Genomic DNA, 9,187 nt, shown 5'->3' on the forward strand with positions numbered 1-9,187 from the left:
CTAAGAGCTATATATATTTAATTAAATAACTATATAGTTATATTAATATAAATAGATTATAATAGCCTATAATAGGAGAACCTGTAACTACAATTACTTATAATAACTAAGGTAAAATAAAATAGAATAAGATAATATAGATAATATAATTATAAAGATAATTAAGGAAGCTAAATAGGAATATATAATAAGGAAGAATAAGATAAAGTACTTATATAATAAAAGATTTAATACTATTAATAAGAGAAGAGAAGAAGGAGAAGAGAATCTATAAATTTATAAAGAGAAGAAGCTTCTATACTACTAAATAAGTATTATATAAAGCTATTTAGAATATTTATAATAATAAGATTAAATTATTATATAATAAATATTACTTAAGGGAGTAATATATTAGTTAATAATAATATTATTACCTTATACTAATAAATAATGCTAAGTAATGATAATAAAACCATTCTAAATAGACTAATAAGGAGATATAATTTATATAGATTAGGAGATGCTATAATACCATCTCCTACTATAGAGATATAGTATATAAAGAGGGGAGATAGTTATTAGATATAGTAAACCTATATATAGCTAAACTATAGGCATTATATATGTGGCATATGACCCATAGAGATATTATTAACTACTAAGGTGCGAGATGCTCGCACCTTAGTGATTAGTTCTACTATGAAGGTATTACTACTACCACATTATCTACCATTCAATAGGGAGCATTCTATAGGTGCTCTTACAGATAGTAGTTAAGACTAATACTTTAAACTAGGTAATAGGTGCTATAATATTATAGTATAATAATAATAATATATTAAGGCTAGTTACCTATATCTTAAAGAAAAATATACTAGTAGAATATAACTATAAGATCTATAATAAAGAGTTACTTACTATTATTAATATACTAAAGAAATAAGAATTAGAACTAATTAGCCTACTATAATTTAAGCTTATTATAGACTACTATAACCTTAAATACTTTAAGATAACCTATAGGCTTAATAAATAATAGATATATTAGTTATACTAGCTAAGTAGATTTAATTATAAAATATACTATAGGCCTAGAAAACTAGCTACTTACCCTAATATACTATCCTAGAGAGAATAAGATATACCATAGGATATAGATAATAATAGACTTAAGGTATATAACTATTACTTAGTACTACTTAAGATTATTACTAGTTAGGCATATATATAAGTATTTTAAAACTATAGAGAGTTACCTAACCTAGATATAAGATTACTAAATAAATATAGTAATTAATATAATAATTAAGATTATTATATAACCTTATATATAATATATATAGATAAAACACTCTCACTGCTTAAGGAACACTGGATGGAAGCTATATTAGATAATACTAGTCTATAAGAGATATATAAGATAATAGAGGAAGGAGCTATATAATTCCTAAAAGAGTTATATATATAGATATTAATTATAGAATATTTAATATTACTAGATAGTTACTTACTATACTAGGGCTGCAAATAGGTCCTAGACTCTAAACCCTTATAGATATAGATCTTATAGGAAATATATAATTTAGTATTAATAGATTACCCTAGAAAGAATATACTATACTTAATAGTTACCTAGAACTTCTACTAGCTAGAACTCTTAGCAGATATTAGATAATTTATAAAGAACTATAATAAGTATAGTACTAACTATATATAGTAAGAATAATATTAAGGGCTATTAAAACCCCTACTAATCCTAGATTATAAGTAGTAGAAGATTACTATTAACTTTATTACTAAGCTCCCTACCTCTAATAGATATAAAGATATAATAGTAATTAGTAATAGGCTTAGGAAGGGTATAATCTTAGTGCCCTATAAATAAATAGACTCTAAAATAATAGTATAGCTATTAATTAACTAGTTTATTAACTACTATAGCATCCCTAGTGTAATCACCTTAGATCATAGTTAGTAGTTTATTAGTAAATTCTAGGGATACTTTTATAAATAACTTAGTATCTAATAGTATCTCTTAACAGTCTTTTACCTACAGATAGATAGATAGATAGAATATATAAATATAATATTAGAAGCCTACTTATAGAACTTTTATAATTATACCTAGACTAATTAGAAATTATCGCTACTAATGGCCTAACTTACTATTAATAATTAAGATACTATAAGTATAGGAGTTAGCCTATTCTTCCTAGACTATATGTCACGGGCTAGAAGCCATATAAATCTATAACCTAGATTTGGACGGTAAGAAATCGCTGAAAGGTTCTAACTAGGGCTGTGACAGCCGAACATAAAAAGGGGTATATAAATAGTTAATAAGGTTATATAATAGGGTTGATTATTATATTAATTACTATAAGATTATATAACTACTAGTGTCCTTACTAGATATAAGTTTATTAGTATCTAAGGCAGATTGTGAGTGCCTGATAAGCTTAAGTATTTAGTAGGCTCTATCTACTACACTACCCGCCCTCTTAAATTAGGGCTGGTGTGTTTCCTAAGTATTAAGTACTGCTATATTAATAAAGTTAATAGCTAGCTCTTATATAAGCTATTTATAACCTACCTATTTAATAAGGTACTCCTTCTGATAGCCTTTTCTAACCTATTTCTTATACTCTTATAAGATTTCTTTAACTAGGTACTTAGCTTCACTGTTAACTAGTGTAGCTAGTAGCTAGTAGTTACTATTTAACTAACTTAGGAATAGATTATTAGTAGCAGGGTGTAGGAGGCTAATATAGAATATATTATAGATACTAGAAGGTATATCTAATTAGTATATATATAATTTAATAGCCTTAAGTACTATAAATTTTATATACTATATATTAAGCTTCTAGCTTAGGTGGTCTATTTAGATATTCTATGTCTAACTAGACCTTTAATTTTATAGTATATCATAGGGCTACTATATAGGAGTAGTTTAAATACTCTTTCTAGTATTACTAGGTAGTAGCTAGTTCTAACTAGGCTATCTCTATAATCTTCCTTATCTTTATTATAATTACTTTAGCTCTATCTTTTAGTAAATAGGCTATATTAATAGTAGTAGCTTTATAATCTAGTTCTTCTATCTCTAGTAGCTTAATATTATATCTATAATCTAAGAAGAATAGGCTAACTCTTATACTTATAATATCCCTGCTATTAATAATAAGTTAGGCTATTAGTAATAATAACTTCTAGTTACTTTAAGTATAGTTATAGAAGTTCTATAGGTAAGCCTCTAATATTATATTTATCTATTTAATCTAATTATCTATCTATAGATAGAATACTATTAAGAGTTATTATTAAATACTTAGCCTCTTATAAAAGTACTCCTAAAACTAGCTAATAAACTATAGATTATAGTCTAATATAATTACACTAGGAATACTATAGTATCTAATAAACTAGTTAATTAGTAGCTAAGCTACTATCTTAATATCTATTTACTTATAGAGTACTAAAATAATGCCTTTTCCTAGTTTATTACTAATAACTATAATGTCTTTATAGCTGTTAGAAGTAGGTAGTTTTATAATAAAGTTAATAGTAATCTTATACTATTTATAATCTAGGATTAGCAGGGGTTTTAATAATCCCTATTATTATTTATACTAGATTTAGTTAGTATTATACTTATTATAGTTCTATATAAATTATTTAATATCTATGGACAGCTCTAACTAATAAAAGTTCTAAGTAATTATAATATATAATATATTCTTTTTAGAGTAGCTAGTAAATACTAAGTTATAGATCTTCTATAGTATTCTTATTTATAATAATTCTAAGTTAGGGACCTATTTATAGCCTTAGTAAAGTAGGTAGCTATCTAGTAATATTAAGTATTTAGTAATTAATATCTATATATATAACTTACTAAGGAACTATATAGCTTCCTCTTCTATAGTCTATTATATTTTACTTAGTATAGTATTATCTAGTTAAGCCTCCTACTAGTATTCTTCTAGTAATAAGGGTGTTTCACCTATAGGTGCTATATATAAGGTTATATAATAAATTTAATTATTATATTAATTACTATATTTACTTAGCAACCTTATATCTAGGTTAGATACCACTTTATAGTTATAAAATACCTAAATATATATCTAGCTAGTAATAATCTTAAGTAGTACTAAGTAATAATTATATATCTTAAGTCTATTATTATCTATACCCTATAGTATATCTTACTCCCTATATAAAAGGATATCTAGGTAGGCAGCTAACTTCCCTAGCTAATAATATATTTTATAGTTAAATCTACTTAATATATATAACTAGTATATCTGTTATTTATTAAGCCTTTAGATGATTTTAAAGTATTTAAGATTATAATAGTCTATAATAAGCTTAAATTATAGTAAACTAATTAACTCTAATTCCTATTCTTTAAGAGTATTAATAATAGCTAGTAGCTCCTTATTATAGATCTTATAGTTATATTCTACTAGTATATTTTTCTTAGAGATATAAATAACTAGTCTTAGTATATTATTATTATTATACTATAATATAATAGCTCTAGTTACCTAGTTAGATATATCTATCTCTACTACTATTATCCTATTAGGGTTAAACTATATAAGAATTAGGGCTATAGTAAATATCTTCTTTAATAATTTAAAAGCCTTTACTTATTTATCTTCTTATATAAAGGAGGCACCCTTATAGGTTAAAGCTATTAATAGTTATATTATCTCTAAGAAATCCTATATAAATTATTAGTAGAAGTTTATAAAGCTAAAAAATAATTATATACTATAGATTAATATAAGGGCTTACTATTCTAATATAGCTTTTATCTTATCTAGATTTATTTATACTCTCTTACTAACTTTAATAATAAAACTAAGATATTTTATACTCTTTACTTTAAACTTATATTTATTAATATCTAATTATAATCTAGTATTCTTTAGATATTTAAGCACCTAGTAAATATATTACTAGTACTTTATTAATAATCTATTAATAAAGATTAGTATATTATTAATATATATAGAGGTAAACTTATCTAGGAAGTCCTAGAGTATCTAGTTAATATATCTTTAGAAGGTACTTAATATATTTACTATACTAAAGGAGATAACTAGTTATTTAAATAGGCTAAAGTATATATAGAATGCTATTAATTACTTATCTCTAGGGGTAATATAAATCTTATAGAATACTATAATTATATCTAATTTAGTAAACTACTTTACCTTAGAGATATACTTTAAAGTCTTATTAATTAATAAAAGTAGGTAATAGTCCTTCTTAGTAATTATATTTAGTATATAATAGTTAATATAGAATTATAGTCTACCTTCTAGCTTATAGATAAATAGTATAGGTGTAGTAGTAGCTAAGCTATTTATATAGATAAAACCTTTCTTAAGTAGCTTTATTAATATCTTCTATAGTACTAGTAGTTCTCTATAAGATATACTATATAGTAGCCTCTATAAGGACTCTATTATCTTCTCTTTCTTATCTTTAATTAGCTTAATCTAGTAGTCTATCTCTAGATAGTATAATAGTAGCTTATTAGCCTTCTTCTAATTAAATATATCTAGAAAGTTATAGTAGTATATTAGTAGCTTTATAGTTAGATTAGTATACTTTTTAATCTATAGAGCCTTCTTAATATCCTTAATATTAATAGTAAAGATTTATATTATCTTATTCTTCTTTTACTATTAATTATAAACTATAAACCCTTAGGTACTAATTTACTTTACTACTAGCTTTAACTTATTCTCTATACTTTTAATTATAGTTCTATCTATAAATCTTAATTAAGGCTCTTTAGCCTCTACTATAACTCTTTAATCTCTTATCTATAGGGTTCCTAGAATTAAATTAGTCTTATTACCTAGCTTTAGCACTATATATATATAAACTAAATATTAGTAGTTACTATTAATATCTAGAGTAAAATAGGTAATTATTAAAATAATACTTCCTATTATACTAGTATAATTTTCTAGATTAATAGACTTAATCTTAATCTACTCTAGTTATAGCTTCTAAATAAAGTATTTAGCTATAATTATATAAGATATATATCCTATATTAGGTAGGATTCTATAATTATATTCCTTATTAATTATACTAGATATAATAAATTTAGGAATATTAAATCTAATAACCTTTTAAAATTATCTATAATTAGTAAGTATATCTTCTTTCTTAGGATATAGATAATACTAGCTTTTTAATTATATTAACTATTTAACTAGCCTCTATAAGAGTCTCTTTATAGAAGTAGCTAGTTTTCTAACTTACTAGCTTTATCTATAGACTCTAGGGTTTATAGGTTTATTTTATTATCTTCTAGTATAGATCTAATAGTTTATAAGGTATATAATAGCTTTATTTCTCTACTTAGGGGAGAGATAGCACCTAGGTATTAATAGCTTTTAATTATATAGTCTAAAGCTCTATATTATAGGTATCTTCCTTCTATATAGTAATAAGATTATTTAGCTTTATTAATCTATTTTATATATTAGTACTAGCAGGCTAGAGTTATAGAGGAAGGCTCCTAGTCTATAGTATTACTAGGACTTAATATACTTAGGGCTAGGTTTACTAAGAGTATAGGGATATAGATAATATAACTATAATTTATAGTTTATATATTTCTCTTATACTATTTAGTCTAAGCTATTCCCTATATATAGAAGGCTTTAATTTAATCTATAATTATTTATAGTTACTAGTAATATTCTTTAAAGCTAGCTTCCTTAGCTATACTAAAGAGTTATATTTATATCTTTATATTTAAGGTACTATTAATAAAGGTTTACTTTATATTATTAGTCTAACTATAAYTACTAGCTTCTATTAGYAGCTARTTAAAGTCTACTAGTATATTATAAAAGRGRTAATTAYCTTATTATARATAGTATAGTTCTTCTATAGCTTTTTCTATATAATTCCTATCCTAGAATATAAGGTTAAGCTAGCTAAYTATATAATCTAAGTTAGCCCCTATTATAGTATARTTCTAAGTATATTAATCTATCTAAGGGCTTATTATAGTAGTRGCTTAATCCTTAAGCCTAGTAAAGRTATACTATATATAATTATAGTAATTACTAAATATAAAGTARTTAACTTCTAGCTTCTATAATAGATTAGAATAAAAAATATTATATATAGCTTTATTAATACTATTATATTAATTAGGGTCTAGTAGGATTAGTTTAGGCCTTCTTACTAGTTTATTAATAGAGGTGATAGTAGGGGTAGGTACTATAGGTATTACCTAAGGGGTAGGTATTATTACTATAAGGGTAGTATCTATCTAAGGGATAGTAGTAGCTTATTATACTTTAATTTAGATTATTTAATCTATAATCTCCTATAACTACTAGGCTATTTAGGCTATAGGGTCTGCTTATATAGTATCCTATTATAGTAGGTATTTATTAGGTCCCTCTAAGGATGTTAATATCTATAATAATATATTATTATAATTTATACTATCTATATTATCTAGCTAGTTTAGCTATCTCTTACTAGTTTATCTAGTTTATCTAGTTTATCTAGTTTATCTAGTTTATCTAGTTTATCTAGTTTATCTAGTTTATCTAGTTTATCTGGTTTATCTGGTTTATCTGGTTTATCTGGTTTATCTGGTTTATCTGGTTTATCTAGTTTATCTGGTTTATCTAGTTTGTCTAGTTCATCTGGTTTGTCTGATTTGTCTAACTTATTTATAAGTGAGTGATTTCTAATATTATAGGCTAGAAGCTATATAAATCTATAACCTAGATTTAGATAGTAAGAAATTACTAAAAGGTTCTAACTAGGGCTGTGATAGCTGAACATAAAAAGGGGTATATAAATAGTTAATAAGGTTATATAATAGGGTTAATTATTATATTAATTACTATAAGGTCATGTGACTACTAGTATCCTTGCTAGATATGAGTTTATTAGTGCCTGAGGCAGATCGCAAGTGCCTGACAAGCTCAAGCATTCAGTGGGCCCTGTCCGCTACACTACTATAGCTATAATATTAAGCTGTTAGATATTAAAGAGCTTAATTATAGGGCCATTACTACTACTATAGCCTATTTACTAAAAGCTAGGGCTAAGGTAATTATAATAAAGATAAAAGAAGCTACTAGTATAGCCTAGTTAGAGCTAGCTACTATATAGTAGTAATACTAGGAGGAGTACTTAAACTACTTCTAACTATTAAGTCTATAATATATAGTTAAGTTAAAAGTATAGCTAGACCTATAGAATATCTAAATAGACTATCCTAGCTATAAGCTAGATACATAGTATATAAAGTTTATAATACTTAAAGCTATTAGCTTATATATATACTAGTTAGATACTCCCCTAGGGATATATAATATATTCTATATTAGTCTTTTATATCCTACTACAAGTAATCTATTCCTAAGTTAGTTAAATAGAGATTACTAGCCACTAGCTATACTAGTTAATAGTAACACTAAATATATAGTTAAAGAGATATTATAAGAGTATAAAAAGTAGGTTAGATAAGGCTATTAGAGGGAATATCTTATTAAATAGGTAGGCTATAAATAGCCTATATAGGAGCTAGCTATTAACTTTACTAATATAGTAGTACTAGATGCGTGGGAGAGCTACTAATCTTAATTTAAGAAGGGGGGGTAGTATAATAGGCAGGGCTTACTAGGTACTTATACTTACTAAGCTCTTATAAACTATCTTAGGTACTAACAAACTTCTATCTTATATTATATAACTCTATTATAATTAATGTACTAATTAACTTTATTATATAGTCTTATCTAATATTCACACACCTTTTTTATATTCAGCCGCCGCGGCCCTAGTTAGAACTCTTCAGTAATTTCTTACCATCCAATCTAGGTTATAGATTTATATGGCTTCTAGCCCGTGACAATAATTATTATATATAGCTAGTTTATACTAAATATACTATTAAGATCCTAGAGAATAATAAGTATAACTATTATTAAGAACTATTATAATACTAACCTTAATAATATTTATATAATTATTATTCTCTTACTTCTATTACTTTAACTTAAGAGAAAGATAGTTTTCTTTATAATAAATAATAATCTCTTATTTATATATAGCTTACTCTTATACTATCTAGTCCTTAGTATTATATACCTATATTTAGTAAGTTAGGTTAAGAATAGTAGCTACTATATATATC

The sequence above is a fragment of the Aspergillus viridinutans genome (assembly GCF_018404265.1).
Source record: "Aspergillus viridinutans IFM 47045 DNA, scaffold_9, whole genome shotgun sequence".
NCBI classification, from domain to species: domain Eukaryota; kingdom Fungi; phylum Ascomycota; class Eurotiomycetes; order Eurotiales; family Aspergillaceae; genus Aspergillus; species Aspergillus viridinutans.